The sequence below is a fragment of the Triticum dicoccoides genome, chromosome 3B, assembly GCF_002162155.2.
Source record: "Triticum dicoccoides isolate Atlit2015 ecotype Zavitan chromosome 3B, WEW_v2.0, whole genome shotgun sequence".
In the NCBI taxonomy this organism is placed as follows: Eukaryota; Viridiplantae; Streptophyta; class Magnoliopsida; order Poales; family Poaceae; genus Triticum; species Triticum dicoccoides.
The window spans coordinates 410,488,594-410,504,388 of NC_041385.1; positions in this window are offsets into that span (position 1 = coordinate 410,488,594).

A 15,795-nucleotide genomic window follows, 5' to 3' on the forward strand; every position below is an offset into this window, starting at 1 on the left:
CCAGTGTCTTGGCTGATCGTCCTAAGAATGCTTATATATGAATAAAGCTCTCTCATTTACCCGCAAAAAAGACTAAACCATATTAACTGGAAAAGAGGGAGTATGGACTAGCACTACTTTTTGGTGTGTCCCATCAACTCGCAGGAGAAGCTTGCAGGACAAGGTGAAGCTAGCTTATGCCTTTTGACTAATGCAATCTACCCTCGCCCAAGCGATGGACATGCATCAGTCCATTCGGTGTCAGATTGCCATAGGCATACACTGTAGTACCCAACATGCGGAGTACCATCATTGTTCGACTTCATGAAGAGGCGAAGAACCAAGCACAAGGTTTAGTAGTACGAGTAGTACTACTACTAGAACCGCATGGTGGAGCGTCTGTACTCTTTTTTTAATCTCTGATAAAGTACACATTTATTCGGGAGAGGGCGGAAAACGGTAGCCCATCATGTAATGATGATATTGATCAACCATGCTCGAATATATCTTGGCCTCCGTGCGAGCCCGTCTGTGTGTTCTCGCTCCTCGTCTCTCTCAAGGAACGGCCGGTTGGCCATTTTGCCGTCAATTGAGATCGTTTTACTCACACTCCGTTCCCACATGTCAGTGATATGCCAAGAGGAGGTGCGTTGACCGACTGGCCATACGCATACTTGGTTTTGGACCTTCATACTACTCCTCCCTCCGTCACAGTTTACAGGGCGCGCTTCATTATGATGCATTTCTCTCAATGCATTTCCACCACTAGAGAGACTTGAGACGCGTTTGGTTTAATGCTCAATTAATTAGGTCATGGTAACCGCAATGAAGTCCACAATTTTCTCTCGATGTATACTACGGAGTGGAGTAAGGGCATGCATGTGTGTACCCAGGGTGGAAGCACTGCATGCATGTGTGTAGGCATTATTTCCTCTAGTAATAGACGTCGTGCTATAACTACCAATGCTATTTTTCAGGTCGATCGCTAGTCGCCTTGGTCCCAAAGATTTTTCCTTTTTTTGAATCATGCTCTATAAACAGTGACGGATGGAGTAGTATGAGCGGATTCAAAGAAGAGCGTATTGATGGTTGCTTCTTCTGATCAACTCACAGTGGGAAAGGTGGGGCTTATGATTTAACTGATCACTACTCACTATTAATGCAGCGCAACGACCGGGCTGAGTCTCCCATGTGGTTGTGCACTACTCCCTCGGTTCTTAAATATACTCCAGAGTATTTGTCTTTCTAGAGATTTCAATGAGTGACTACTCAAATATTTGTCTGTTTAGATATTCAAATGGACTACTACATACAGATGTATATAGACATATTTTAGAGTGTAGATTCACTCATTTTGCTCCGTATGTAGTCACTTGTTGAAATATCTAGAAAGGCAAATATTTAGGAATGGAGGGAGTACACATACGAAGCAAAATGAGTGAATCTACACTCTAAAATATGCCCATTTGAAATTTGTAAAAAGGAAAATATTTAGGAATGAAGGAGTATAATTTTGTGCATGGCACATGGACCCAGATGCTGAAGAGGCTTCTGGCAATGTTATCAACCTTCCAGCATTTGTTTACATAATTGACGTACTATACAAATAATTTTCCAGCGACATGAAATTGTACAATTGTGTGAGCTTTCAGCTTTTGTTTCGTGTGTCTTGCCATCGATGCTCTTTTGGAAACAATAAAAAACTAACTTCCTTGCTAATGCGTCTCAATTATTAGCAGATCAGAGCTAATATTTACATCACAACTGAAGACAAAGTTGTGAGAAGGTGTTAAATTAAAATTGATCCATGCTTTCATTGGCAGCAACATCCCCCCAGCTCTGTCTAAATCAACAAGGCATGTTGGGAAAAAAGTAGTTGTCTGGAGCATGCAACATTCCGATCATTTTGTGAAGTTCCACTAAAATAGAGCTGAGTGTCCCTATTCCAAAGATATTAAGTGTGATTACGATAATAGAGGACTGCTGATGAAACAATAAACACACAAATAGAACCCGGTCACCTTTGCAGTCTCTCTTAAGACTAACTAGTTGGAGAAGATTAGGCTCGGAGTTGGATGAGGAGGATACAGCAAAACCAATATCCCTTTGTGCAGTCGCACTGAAATGTAGAGAAGTTGCCGGTGTGACATTTTAGTACAACTGCACAAAACACTTTTAAGAAAAAAGTGATTTGTGCAGTTCACCAAAAGGTCGCAATAGCAACGAGGTGAAATGGATAGCCCTGTTTGCAAAAAAGAGGTAGAAAGGAAACAATTACTGGCCAATAACAGTTTATGACACATGCGATGACAAAAAAGAAGCATATTCCTTGTCCTAAGGGAAGATAACAACATGGTTGTGTTTGTCTAAAACATGTGAGGACGAGATTGCTATATGGAAAGTACGCCGAACGAGCTATGTTTTGGGCAAAGAACTATGGAAGATCCACATGCAGCGACATGGGAAGATGGGCAGTGGAGCACGGTCGGAGGGGATACCTGGAGGTCGTCGGGATGTAACTAGGCGAGCGGCGGCAGGCGGAATCTGCCCATACTGTGGCAGCAAGCAGGTAGCGTAGGCCCTACCACGCCAGAGCTTGGTCAGAGAGAACGGCATGTACCGCAGATCGGGACGTGCTGCCTCGGCACCGTCGAACGGAGAAACGATGCACATCCTCCCTTTCCGCCGGCGGATGGGATACGGCTGGATCAGTGACCAACGATGAGAGAGAGAGAGGCCACAGCAGCCTTGTGTGAGATACTCTGAAGAGAGACAAACCAGGCAGGCGGGCTCCATTGTACATAGTGGAGCGGACTACTTTTTTCTCCATAAAAATCGTTTTATATTCTGTGTACGTGCCATTGAGCGATATAACTTTATGTAAAAATAATGCGCCAACGCATCAAGTCGAACTTTGTTTTGTGCACGCATGGTACACGGCCTCCGTAGGTAAACAACCGCTACACGCGTTCAAATTAGCATGTGGGCTGCCATTTCATACAGAAATGAGCTCCACCGTGTACCCGTGCGGGTGTGGCTGGACACGAAGCATGAGTACGTGCATGGTGCACCCATTCTCTTCTTGTATACATACACCACCTACGTGGGGTTGTGTGAGAGAGATACAAACATAGAGAGATATAGTGTGTGGGTTCGTGAGAGTTTTTTTGGGGGGGGGGGCGTCAATCAAAAAATGTAACATATGCAATGTGTGTGAAATAGAGTCCTGGATATATCATATATATAGAGGGGGCGATCTACGAGAAGAGAGTGGAGGTATCATCAGCTTGAGGTATCCATAGAATCGAAGAGAGGGATGATGTGTGTGTGTGTGTGTGCGCGCACGATCGATATAAAGAGTGCCATCAAATTTGTGTGTACCCACGTCAAAGATATAGAGTGGCTGTCCTACTGGAATGTGAGAGGGGACAGGTGCAGTTCGTCTCTGTGGCATGGATACCTACCTACAGCGCTCGACTATCGATGTGTGGTGGGGGGAGGCCTAATTAACTATAGAGGTACAATGGCTGGTATATGTGTGGAGGAGGAGAGAGGCCTGCCTCATGTATTAAGGGAGATCGATCTACCTCATGTATTAAGGGAAATCGATCGGCATCCATGCATATGTGTAGGAGAGGAATAAGGTTAGGAGAGAGACAGAGCTAGAGTGTTGGAGGGGGTGGTAGTGGAGTTGCTTCTAACAAATGGTGGGAGAGGCTTGCTAGACAAACGGAGGGCATGCCTGCAATATCAATAATAGAGGGGATGGCTGCCTGTCTGTGCACATGCGTGTGAGAGATGGGTTAGGAGGCATGCACGAATGACGAGGGGGGACGATATGGCTGTGGTAAGCAGACGTAACTACATAGAAGATCAATCGTTCTTTGTCAGAGAAAGGATAGACATAACTTGTGAGGTACGTCGATCGATGGGGAGGGGAATAGTTAAAGTCCACCAAGGTATATGTTGGGAGATCGATTGGTATACATGCATGTGTGTGTTAGAAGCAAATGAGGCACGGGGATAAGGATAGAGAGAGAGGGATGCATCTAGGAGGTGGTGTGAGAGGCATACTATATCGAGGGGGAAGGAGTGTGCGAGTACGAGATCGATGAAAAGAGTGGTGGGAGGCATGGACGGTGATAAGAGAAGAGGGGAAGCTTGTGTTTGTGCTAGACACACCTGGCTAGAGAGGCGTATCGATCGATGTGTGCCGTAAAGAAGGAGCCGGGGGCCTACACACACCATGGGTGAATGACCTAAAGTGAAAAGACGAATTTGCGCGATGGAGCTAGAGAATGCTGAGGGAGGGTGAGAGGGATGCGGCGTGTGCATGCACGAGAGGAAGTTAGTGCTAGCTACAAAGATAAGAGGATTGTGTGGGTGTAAAAGACAAATAGAGATAATACTTCATTATAAAAAGCGAATTTGGATATTTGAAGAATTTATCATAGTGTTTTAAACTGACGCATGTGTGAATGTATATAACAGTGATACACATGGTGTGGTTATGAACATGTTATACTACATATAATATATTTTATCTCTACTCTTATAAAAACAGAGTTGTTGATGATGGTGTGCCTGCCATCCTGCAATATAGGCCGTCCGATTTATATCTGACGGATGGGAAGGAAACTATGGCAATTTTGGAAAAAGATACCCACACCCCTCTCCATATTTGCAAATTAGGCCTCCCCTTGATCATGTTGATGTTTTGTGGAACGCGGCATCTTGCTAGTACTACATATAATATATAGAACATTGATTATAATTTGGGCTGATGTGTGGCTTTTGCAGCTCAGGTCTAAATACTTGTCATAATGTAGGGGGCGAGGCACTATACTTTGTGTGATAAACACGGTGTACGTATGGAACATGGTTTAGATTATGAATATATAGTTAGTACATCAAATGTACTATTATTTTCAAGTGTATTCAGAAAATAGAATTGGAGTTCATGTAGTACACATAGTTCATATCTATCTCTATAGTAATCATGTGGTGTGTTATTAAGTTAATACACGAATGATGGTTGAAGTTGGCAACAATCATGATTGTAGATTCTTATTGAAACAGAGAAATGAATTCAAATTCAGTTCGAATTGCAGCTGTAGTATAGACATTTGGAATGCACTAAAATGTTGGTATGAGTAGGTGACATGCATTATACAGCAAGCGAAAAATTTAATTGGACATAACATGGATTCATACTCCCTCCTTCCATCTATATAGGGCGTAATGCATTTTTTAAGACCACCTTTGACTATTGACAAGATTAATAGTAATAACATGCACAATGTGAAAATTATATCATTGAAAGCTCCTTTCACAGATGAATTTAATGGTGTGCTTTGTGTAAGTTGCATGTCATATATTATTGCTCTAATATTTGGTCAAAGTTAGCATCGAAAAACGCACTAGGCCCTATATAGATGGAAGGAGGGAGTAGCTTTGAATAGCACTTGTATAGTAAAACGGGGCAAGACTCTCTCTCTTTGTGTGGTGTGAAAGTTCTATTTTTTTGTTTTCTTTTTGGTTGAGGGAAGTGCGAATTGATATGGTACGTACAAGTACAATATTACACGTTAGGTTTGTCCCTAAAATTCAACTCGTGCCTTGTTAAATCCCGAAAATTGAGATATCGTGCTCCCAAAACTGGCGCCATCACAACCTGCGCCTTCCTATCCCGAAATTACAACACGCGCGAAAACTCCCTCCAACTGCCAAATCCCGACACGCGAAATCCCCCTTCTAACCCTGAGCCAAAAGGGCCGCTAGTTCAAATCGGTGGGGGTACTTTTGTAACACACCCTACATTTTGGACAAGCGCGTCCCTAAGTCATGGTTCACCCCCTCCCATCGCCTCCTTTTCGCCATTCGAAATCCCAGGCCGCCATAACCTCTCCGCTCCAGCCGCGAAACCCCACCCTCCTCTGTCCGCCACCTCACCGCTGCCCAGCCGGAGCCTCTTCCCCGATGATGTCTTCCACCGCAACAGCTCGATGTCCCTCGTCCACCTCCCCGGATGAGGATCCGTCATCCATCTCGTCGTCCCGCCGGTTCAGCCGCCCCATCCTCCACCTCCAAGGAGCTGCTCCAACGATCGCCTCGTCTATCGCGGCTACTCCATCCTCACAGCGCCGCCTTAACCTGCTCCACCGGAAGTGCATCATCCTCACCGACTCCTCGGACGAAGCCGAGGCCTACTCGGCGCCACCAAAGAGGTTGTACACTCATCGCATCACACCTTCTCCTTAACTCGACCTCCAGGCACCGGCGGTGCTCCATCCCGCACCCCCATGGAGCGGCTTGCTACGTCTTGAGCTTGCATTGGTTTTCCTTGAAGAGGAGAGGGTCATGCAGCGATAGTAGCGTAAGTATTTCCCCCAGTTTTTGAGAACCAAGGTATCAATCCAGTAGGAGGCTCCTCAAAAGTCGCATGCACCTACACAAACAAACTGAGAACTCGCAACCAACGCAATAAAGGGGTTGTCAATCCCTTCACGGCCACTTGCGAAAGTGAGATCTAATAAAGATAGTATGATAAGATAAATATATTTTTGGTATTTTATAATATAGATGCAAAAAGTAAAGATGCAAATAAAAGTAGATTGAAAGCAAATATGATAAGAGATAGACCCGGGGGCCATAGGTTTCACTGGTGGCTTCTCTCAAGATAGCATAAGTATTATGGTGGGTGAACAAATTACTGTCGAGCAATTGATAGAAAAGTGCATAGTTATGAGATTATCTAGGCATGATCATGTATATAGGCATCACGTCCATAACAAGTAGACCGACTCCTGCCTGCATCTACTACTATTACTCCACACATCGACCGACTCATGCCTGCATCTAGAGTATTAAGCTCATAAGAACAGAGTAATGCATTAAGCAAGATGACATGATGTAGAGGGAAAAACTCAAGCAATATGATATAAACCCCATCTTGTTATGCTCGATGGCAACAATACAATACGTGTCTTGCAACCCTTTCTGTCACTGGGTAAGGACACCGCAAGATTGAACCCAAAGCTAAGCACTTCTCCCATGGCAAGAAAGATCAATCTAGTAGGCCAAACCAAACTGATAATTCGAAGATACTTGCAAAGATAACTCAATCATACATAAAAGAATTCAGAGAAGATTCAAATATTATTCATAGATAAACTTGATCATAAATCCACAATTCATCGGATCTCAACAAACACACTGCAAAAAGAGTTTACATCGAATAGATCTCCACAAGAGAGGGGGAGAACATTGTATTGAGATCCAAAAAGAGAGAATAAGCCAACTAGCTAATAGCTATGGACCCGTAGGTCTGTGGTAAACTACTCACAACTCATCGGAGGGGCAAGGATGTTGATGTAGAAGCCCTCCATGATCAATTCCCCCTCTGGCAGAGTGTCGGCGAAGGCTCCAAGATGAGATCTCACGGATACAGAAGGTTACGGTGGTGGAAATTGTGTTTCGTCCGCCTCCTGGATGTTTTCAGGGTACATAGGTATATATAGGAGGAAGAAGTACGTCGGTGGCCGCCCGAGGGGCCCATGAGACAGGGGGCACGCCCTATAGGGGGGCGCCCTCCTATCTCGTGGGAGCCTTGGCAGCTTCTTGGCTTGCACTCCAAGTCCTATGGATCACGTTCGTTCCAAAAATCATGCTCCCGAAGGTTTCATTCCGTTTGGACTCCGTTTGATATTCCTTTTCTTCGAAATACTGAAATAGGCAAAAAAAACAACAATATGGGCTGGGCCTCCGGTTAGTAGGTTAGTCCCAAAAATGATATAAATGTGTAAAATAAAGCCCATAAACATCCAAAAGGGGTAATATAATAGCATGGAACAATAAAAAATTATAGATACGTTGGAGACGTATCAAGCATCCCCAAGCTTAATTCCTGCTCGTCCTCGAGTAGGTAAATGATAAAAAGAGAATTTTTGATGTGGAATGCTACCTAGCATAATTCATAATGTAATTTTCTTTATTGTGGCATGAATGTTCAGATCCAAATGATTCAAAATAAAATTTCATATTGATAAAAGAAATAGTAACACTTCAAGCATACTAATCAAAGTAATCATGTCTTCTCAAAATAACATGGCAAAAGAAAGTTCATCCCTACAAAATCATATAGTTAGGCTATGCTTCATTTTCGTCAGACAAAGATGTTCCCAACTTCTATACCCCCGATGACAAGCCAAGCAATTGTTTCATACTTAAATAATCTAAACTTTTTCAACTTTCACACAATACATGAGCGTGAGCCATGGATATAGCACTATGGGTGGAATAGAATATGATGATGGGGATTGTGTGGAGAAGACAAAAAAGGAGAAAGTCTCACATTGACGAGGATAATCAACGGGCTATGGAGATGCCCATCAATTGATGTCAACATGAGGAGTAGGGATTGCCATGCAACGGATGCACTAGAGCTATAAAAGAATGCTCAACAAAAGAAAACTAGTGGGTGTGCATCCAACTTGCTTGCTCACGAAGACCTAGGGCATTTGAGGAAGCCCATCGTAGGAATATAGAAGCCAAGTTCTATAATGAAAAATTCCCACTAGTATGAAAAAGACAACTTATGAGATTCACTATATGAAGAACATGGTGCTACTTTGAAGCACAATATATGAGACTCACTACATGAAGAACAAGGTGCTACTTTGAAGCACAAGTGTGGAAAAAGAGATAGTAACATTGCCCTTTTTTCTTTTTTTTCTTTTTCTTTTTTTTCTTTCTTTTTTTTCTTTTCCTTTTTTTGGGACTTTCTTTTTTTCTTTGGCCTTTCTTCTTTTTTTTCTTTGGGCAATGTTCTAATAATTATGATCATCACACTTCTACTGATTACAACATAAGATTTACAACTCGAAACTAGAACAAGATATGACTCTATATGAATGCCTCCGGCGGTGTACCGGGATGGTGCAATGAATCAGAGTGACATGTACGAAAAATAATGCATGGTGGCTTTGCCATAAATACGATGTCAACTACATGATCATGCAATGGCAATATGACAAAAGTAAAGTATGTCATGATGATGATGAACGGAACGGTGGAAAGTTGCATGGCAATATATCTCGGAATGGCTATGGAAATGCCATAATAGGTAGGTATGGTGGCTGTTTTGAGGAAGATATAGGGAGGTTTATGTGTGATAGAGCATATCATATCACGGGGTTTGGATGCACCGGCGAAGTTTGCACCAACTCTCAATGTGAGAAAGGGCAATGCACGGTACCGAAGAGGCTAGCAAAGGCGGAAAGGTAAAAGTGCGTATAATCCATGGACTCAACATTAGTCAAAAGAACTCATATGCTTATTGCAAAAATTTAGAATTCATCAAAAATCAAGTACTACGCGCATGCTCCTAGGGGGATAGATTGGTAGGAAAAGACCATCGCTCGTCCCTGACCGCCACTCATAAGGATGCACAAGCCAGGTACACTTCATGTTTCAAATTTGTTACACAACTTTAACCATACGTGCATGCTATGGGACTTGCTAAATTCAACACAAGCATTCTTTAAATTCATAATCACCCAACTAGCATGACTTTAATATCACTACCTCAATTATCTCAAAACAATTATCAAGTATCAAATTGATCATAGCATCCAATTCACTTCCTATGATAGTTTTTATTATACCCAACTTGGATGCCTACCATTCTAGGGCCAATTTTATGAGCATAGAAAATACCATTCTGTTCTAAAAGACTCTCAAAATAATATAAGTGAAGCATGAGAGACTAGAAATTTCTACAAAAATAAATCACCACCGTGCTCTAAAAGATATAAGTGAAGCACTAGAGCAAAAACTATCAAGCTCAAAAGATATAAGTGAAGCACATAGAGTATTCTAGCAAATTCTAATCAAATAGGCTTCTCCCAAAAGGTGTGTACAGCAAGGATTATTGTGGTAAACTAAAAAGCAAAGACTAATATAATACATGACGCTCCAAGCAAAACACATATCATGTGGCGAATAAAAATATAGCTCCAAGTAAAGTTACCAATGAACGAGGACGAAAGAGGGGATGCCTTCCCGGGGCATCCCCAAGCTTAGGCTTTTGGCTATTCTTGAATATCTTGGGGTGCCATGGGCACCCCCAACCTTAGGCTCTTGCCACCCTTTATTCCATATTCCATAAAAGCTTTACCCAAAACTTGAAAACTTCACAACACAAAACTCAACAGGAAATCTTATAAGCTCCGTTAGTGAAAGAAAACAAAACCACCACATAAGGTACTGTAATGAACTAATTCTTTATTTATGTTGGTTAAACCTACTGTATTCCAACTTCTCTATGGTTTATAAACTATTTTACTAGCCATAGATGCATCAAAATAAGCAAACAACACACGAAAAACAGAATCTGTCAAAAACAGAACAGTCTATAGCAATCTGTAACTAACGCAAACTTATGGGACTCTAAAAATCCTACCAAAATAGGAAGTCCTGGAAAATTTGTTTATTGAACAGCAGCAAAAAGAATCAACGCCAAAGCACGTTCCTGTGATTTAACAAAATTATATTCGTGCGCGCAAAGTTTCTGTTTTTCAGCAGAATCAAATCAACTATCATCATAGGTTATCCTATAGGTTCTACTTGGCACAAACACTAATTAAAAGATAAAAACACATCTAAACAGAAGGTAGATGCAAGACTTATTACTAAATAGGAGCAAAAACAAAAAACATAAAGAAAATTGGGTTGCCTCCCAACTAGCGCTATCGTTTAACGCCCCTAGCTAGGCATAAAAGAAAAGATAGATCTAACGAGTGCCATCTTTGGCACTAAATTCATAAGTATCCCACATGATCGATTCATAAGGTAATTTGACTTTCTTTCTTCGAAAGTGCTTCATGCCTTTCTTTAATGGAAATTGGAATCTAATATTCCCTTCCTTCATATCAATAATCGCGCCAATCGTTCTAAGGAAAGATCTACCAAGATTAATAGGGCAAGAAAGATTGCAATCTATATCAAGAACGATAAAATCTACGGGCACCAAATTTCTATTTGCAACAATGAGAACATCATTGATCCTTCCCATTGGCTTTTTAATGGTGGAATCCGCAAGGTGCAAATTTAAAGAGCAATCATCAAGATCATGGAAACCTAGAATATCACATAAAGTTTTCGGAATCGTGGAAACACTAGCACCCAAATCACACAAAGCAAAACACTCATAATCTTTAATTCTAATCTTTATAGTAGGTTCCCACTCATCATTAAGTTTTCTAGGTATAGAAACTTCCAAATTAAGTTTTTCATCATAAGATTGCATCAAGGCATCAACAATATGTTTGGTAAAAGCTTTATTTTGACTATAAGCATGAGGAGAATTAACAACGGATTGCAACAAGGAAATACAACCTTTTAAAGAAAAATTATCATAATCATTCCTTGAAATCCGAGATACTAGGTTCAATATTATTAGAAGTTGAGGACTCTCCAATCTCACTTTTACCAAATTTAGCATCAAGATCTAAAGACTCCGAATTTTTGGGACGCCTTCTAGGCAAAGTTGATTCATCATCAATCCCATAATCATCGAAATTCATATTGCAAAACATATATCTAATAGGAGACGCGTCAATAACTTTAAGATCCTCATCATTATTATCATGGAAACTAGAAGAACACGCTTTTATAAAGCTATCTTTCTTAGCACGCAATCTAGCGGTTCTTTCCTTGCACTCGTCAATGGAAATTCTCATTACTTTGAGAGACTCATTGATATAATGCTTGGGAGAAGAAGATCTAAGTGTAAGAGAATCAACATCAAGCGAAAGTCTATCAACATTCCTAGCCAAATCATCAACTTTGAGCAATTTTTCTTCAAGCAAAGCATTAAAATTCTTTTGAGAAATCATAAATTCTTTCACACTATTCTCAAAATCAGAGGGCATCTTATTAAAATTACCATAAGAATTATTGTAGGAATTTCCATAATCATTAGAGGGATTACTAGGGAATGGTCTAGCATTAAAGTTTCCTCTATAAGCATTGTTTCCAAAACTATTCCTACCAACAAAATTCACATCCATAGATTCATTATTATTCTCAATCAAAGAAGACGAAGGCATATCATTGGGATCAAGAGGAGTATTTTTAGTAGCAAACATCTTCATAAGTTCATCCATCTTTCCACTCAAAACATTGATTTCTTCTATAGCATGCACTTTTTTACTAGAAGATCTTTCGGTGTGCCATTGAGAATAATTAGCCATAATATTATCAAGAAGGTTTGTAGCATCTCCTAATGTGATTTCCATAAACGTGCCTCCCGCGGCCGAATCTAAAAGGTTTCTAGAAGCAAAGTTCAAACCGGCATAAAAAATTTGTATGATCATCCATAAATTCAAACCATGAGTAGGTCAATTGCGAAGCATCAATTTCATTCTTTCCCAAGTTTGGGCAACATGCTCATGGTCAAATTGTTTAAATTCGTAATATCGTTCCTAAGAGTGATGATCTTAGCGGGAGGAAAATAATTAGAGATAAAAGCATCTTTGCACTTGTTCCAAGAATCAATACTATTTTTAGGCAAAGACGAAAACCAAACTTTAGCATGATATCTAAGAGAAAACGGAAATAACTTCAATTTGACAATATTTTTATCCGTATCTTTCTTTTTTTGCATATCACACAAATCAACAAAGTTGTTTAGATGAGTAGCGGCATCTTCACTAGGAAGGCCGGCAAATTGATCTTTCATAACAAGATTCAACAAAGCGGTATTGATTTCACAAGACTCAACATCATTAAGAGGAGCAATCGGAGTACTAAGGAAATCATTATTATTGGTATTCGAGAAATCACACAATTTGGTATTATCTTGCGCCATGGCAACAAGTAATCCTACACACAAGCAAACAGAAAAAAGGCAAGCGAAAAAGAGAGGAGGAGATTGGGAAAGAGAGGGCGAATAAAACGGCAAGGGTGAAGTGGGGGAGAGGTAAATGAGAGGCAAATGGCAAATAATGTAAATGCGAGGGAGATGGGTTTGTGATGGGTACTTCGTATGTCTTGACTTGAGCGAAGACCTCCCCGGCAACGGCGCCAGAAATCTTTCTTGCTACGTCTTGAGCTTGCGTTGGTTTTCCTCGAAGAGGAGAGGATGATGCAGCGATAGTAGCGTAAGTATTTCCCTTAGTTTTTGGTAACCAAGGTATCAATCCAGTAGGAGGCTCCTCAAAAGTCCCACGCACCTACACAAACAAACTGAGAACTTGCAACCAACACAATAAATTGGTTGTCAATCCCTTCACGGCCACTTGCGAAAGTGAGATCTAATAAAGATAGTATGATAAGATAAATATATTTTTGGTATTTTATAATATAGATGCAAAAAGTAAAGATGCAAATAAAAGTAGATTGAAAGCAAATATGATAAGAGATAGACCCTGGGCCCATAGGTTTCACTAGTGACTTCTCTCAAGATAGCATAAGTATTACGGTGGGTGAACAAATTATTGTCGAGCAATTGATAGAAAAGCGCATAGTTATGAGATTATCTAGGCATGATCATGTATATAGGCATCACGTCCATAACAAGTAGACCGACTCCTGCCTGCATCTACTACCATTACTACACACATCGACCGACTCCTGCCTGCATCTAGAGTATTAAGTTCATAAGAACAGAGTAACGCATTAAGCAAGATTACATGATGTAGAGGGATAAACTCAAGCAATATGATATAAACCCCATCTTGTTATCCTCGATGGAAACAATACAATACGTGCCTTGCAACCCTTTCTGTCACTAGGTAAGGACACAACAAGATTGAACCCAAAACTAAGCACTTATCCCATGGCAAGAAACATCAATCTAGTAGGCCAAACCAAACTGATAATTCGAAGAGACTTGCAAAGATAACTCAATCATAGATAAAAGAATTAAGAGAAGATTCAAATATTATTTATAGATAAACTTATAAACCCACAATTCATCGGATCTCGACAAACACACCGCAAAAAGAGTTTACATCGAATAGATCTCCACAAGAGAGGGGGAGAACATTGTACTGAGATCAAAAAAGAGAGATGAAGTCAACTAGCTAATAACTATGGACCCGTAGGTCTGTGGTAAACTACTCACAACTCATCGGAGGGGCAAGGATGTTGATGTAGAAGCCCTCTGTGGTCGATTTCCCCTCCGGCAGAGTGCCGACGAAGGCTCCAAGATGAGATCTCGTGGATACAGAAGGTTATGGTGGTGGAAATTGTGTTTCGTCCGCCTCCTGGATGTTTTCGGGGTACGTAGGTATATATAGGAGGAAGAAGTACGTCGGTGGCCGCCCGGGGGGCCCACGAGACAGGGGCGCACCCTATAGGGGGGGGGGCGCCCTCCTATCTCGTGGGAGCCTTGGCAGCTTTTTGGCTTGCACTCCAAGTTTTCTGGATCACGTTCGTTCCAAAAATCACGCTCCCGAAGGTTTCATTCCGTTTGGACTCCGTTTGATATTCCTTTTCTTCAAAATACTGAAATAGGCAAAAGACAGCAATATGGGCTAGGCCTCCGGTTAGTAGGTTAGTCCCAAAAATGATATAAATGTGTAAAATAAAGCCCATAAACATCCAAAAGGGGTAATATAATAGCATGGAACAATCAAAAATTATAGATACGTTGGAGACGTATCACGGCTACCTTGAAGCCGCTGCCGCGGGCGACATCTCCATGGCGGCTCTCCCCTAGTGCGAGGCCCCTTCGGCGCTGGCGTCCATACCAGCCGGATCTGCTACTGCAGCTCCGGCTCTCGCTCGCTCGTGCTGCTGATGCTGCTTCGGCTCTCACTCGATCACTCACTCGCCCAGCTGTTGCTGCTCCGGCTCTCACTCGCGCTGCTATTGCTGCTCCGGCTCTCGCTCGGGCTGCTGCTCTCCCCCTCGCTCGTGCTTGTCGGTGTTCTGGGAACAGGGGTCCCCAGACTTGCCTGCCTGTGGCCTGCAGCGTGGCTCAACCAGTGGCCCAGTACGGCCCATCTTCATCAACCAACACTCAAGACCCTCGCGAGGGGCCAAGCCTCGCGGGGCGGATGATGCAAGGCCTCCTCATGGGCGGCCTCGCCAGGTAGGCTCGTGAGGAGGTGGAGAGATCAAGGCAAGGGGTACCTCGCGAGGTCCTCGTGACGCAAGACATGACGACCAAGACCAGGCGGGCGCCAGGCGGGCGCCAGCCCGCGTAGTGTCTCGTTTCCTCTTTGGTGCAAAGGGGGCAAGCGTAGGCGCGGAGTATCGAGGCATCAGGCAAAGGTTTCCATATTGGTGCAACAAGACCAAGACCAGCAGGACGGCAGGATGGAGGTCACCGTGGAGCCCAAGACGGCGTCACCACCAGCGCCTTTGGCAGGCGAAGACCACCTTTAGTCAGGATAGCTTGTACTAGTTGTCCCCATTCAAAATGGCCGTTGTTGGATACCTTCCTGCTCAATACTTGGGAAGAGGACCAGGGCCTCTATAAAATAGAGCTAGCCACCATAGTAGAAGGCATCGGATCCAGGGCCGACGGATCGATTCTCCCCCAAGCACACCACCAAGCATAAGAACACCTCTCCTCGCGAGGCTGTTCTTCCATTGTACTGTTCATCATCAGCCCAAGAGGCAGTCCACACACCAGACACAAGAGTAGGGTATTACACCACAACGGTGGCCCGAACCTGTATAAATCTTGTGTCTCTTGTGTTGTTCATCGAGCTAGCTTAGAGATCGCGGCGAGGCTGAGGGCGCGTTTCGGTAGGGAGAGATCTTCGTGCGCACCCTAGTGTTCGAACCTTAAGGGTTTTGTTG